The 2,054-nt window shown below is 43.7% G+C and overlaps 1 non-coding gene across 1 annotated transcript; it reads right to left on the minus strand.

Moving 5' to 3' along the window:
* Positions 1-1,744: 1,744 nt before the first annotated feature.
* Positions 1,745-1,827, minus strand: Trnap-cgg (transfer RNA proline (anticodon CGG)). Its single transcript has one exon. It is a non-coding gene; the product is annotated as a tRNA-Pro (tRNA).
* Positions 1,828-2,054: the final 227 nt, after the last annotated feature.

The raw sequence follows: 2,054 nt of genomic DNA on the forward strand, positions 1-2,054 counted from the left end.
AAACTAATCACTTGTATATAACAGCATCTTCTTCCTGTCGGTGAAACTTCGCGCCTGTAGCACGTTATCTTCGTGGTGTAGCAATTTTAATGGCCAGTAGTGTAGTTGCTCGCACGGTTTTGTTGTGGCAGCGTGGAGGTCTTGGTGATGCAGGCGACTCAGCACGAGGTAATTCAACCGACCACTGCGGCAGGCCGGGCTCTTGCACCGTCCTGTGTCAACAAGATTCGAGCCGTGGCAGCAGGTTTTCACAAGCAGCTGGCCTTCATGTCTTGCCACTTCTTGTGAAGTCTGTGTGGATGAGTGTTGGCGTAAAGCCAACATTTGAGAGATTTTTAAGCTGTGCTATAGTTTATCATATCAGGTAGTATTTCTTCTTGCATTTCGCCCCCAGGCATGGCAAACGTCGAGAAGGAAGGACTATGAGTAGCAGCAGGTTTGTCGATGCCATCAGAAGCATAGCCAGTATTGGGGTCTGGATACAGAGCTGGTTACAACAACAGTTCGTAAACTGTTTTCTCTTGTATATATTTTTCCAAGATGCGAAACTCATATGATCTAGCACCATTGACTTCTTGGAAGATATCCTCATCTTTTCCGCTGACATACGAAGAGATACTTATAAAACCTACTTAAACACAGATCCATGCGAATGAATGTCGTACTCATTATTCATGTAAAGATAAACCTCGTTATACATAGCTACAGTATGAAGTCGGATTTCTCACTGAAATACGTCAGCTGTCATTAAACGTTAGTAAATTCGTTAATGGAATTATTTTCTGTTCATTTGCGTTCAGAATATATTTGCTCTGTCCACTGCAGTGGTGTTATCTTGTACTGAGTGACAGGGTGAATAAGGGCCAAACGGCCTGTGATGCAATTATTTTGAGAGCATAACTACAAATATCGTGCTTCAGCCTGAGGCACAGCCCCTAGCCATCCTTAGCTCTACTTGCCGTAAGCCTAACGTGTCGTCTGAAGCTGTAGTTAAACTGTGTGGGTACCAGATGGACGTAGGTGTAATAACCTAGCCACCTGCGAGATGGTTCTGGCTATTCCAGCTTTCTTTTCCTCACGAGTGTAACGTAGACGGTAATAGCAGTGTGGCCAGAAACGTCAATAATCTCGTGCAATAGCGACAATCTCAGTCGACATCCGACCACTTAGTTCATGTTGAGTATTTGACCGACAATTTGTCCAGATTGTGCAAAGCAGAATCGGAAGACACCGCCTAAAAATAATGAACTGTCTTCGTATCATTTTATTTGGTGACGTTACAGCACATGAGAACCTAACAGGATTTGCAGATACACAGACAGACGGCAGAGGACTTATAAGGTCAGTTGAACGGAATGGGTTGTTTATTGAAAGGAGGTTATAAGGTGTACCCCAATAAAAGTAAATGAATGGTAGATTGTTGTAAAATAATCAGGTGATTTTAAAACAATGGGCGATCACCGAAGTGGCGGATTTAAACGTAGACATGCTGTAGCAAGAAAGTAGTTTGAAATAAGAAAAATATGTTAGCGTTGTATATAGAGTTCTGTATTAGGAAGCCATTTCTGCATCATTTTTGGAATGTAGGTATTTACAAGTGTGAAACGTGGACAATAAACAATTCAGATAAGAAAAATGGTTCAAATGGCTCTGAGCACTATGGGACTTAACATCTGTGGTCATCAGTCCCCTAGAACTTAGAACTACCTAAACCTAACTAACCTAAGGACATCATACACATCCATGCCCGAGGCAGGATTCGAACCTGCGACCGTAGCAGTCGCGCGGTTCCGGACCGAGCGCCTAGAACCACTCGGCCACTCCGGCCGGCGCAAAGGTGCTAAAACTTTTTTGGGTTTGTATAAAAGACAGTTGCTTGCATAAAACAGACGTACCTGAAATCCAGTAATTTTGTCCGCTTAAAAACCAAATAATGAATAACTACAACTGCATGCCTCCTCCTACAGTTGAGTCGTCGTAAGTTGATGCCTGACAGTTGCAGTCCGTTGGCGCGGCAGCTTCGCGCGCCTGCCTCAACCAATAACGTAACGCGA

This window comes from Schistocerca cancellata, chromosome 7 (assembly GCF_023864275.1).
Source record: "Schistocerca cancellata isolate TAMUIC-IGC-003103 chromosome 7, iqSchCanc2.1, whole genome shotgun sequence".
Lineage (NCBI taxonomy): Eukaryota > Metazoa > Arthropoda > Insecta > Orthoptera > Acrididae > Schistocerca > Schistocerca cancellata.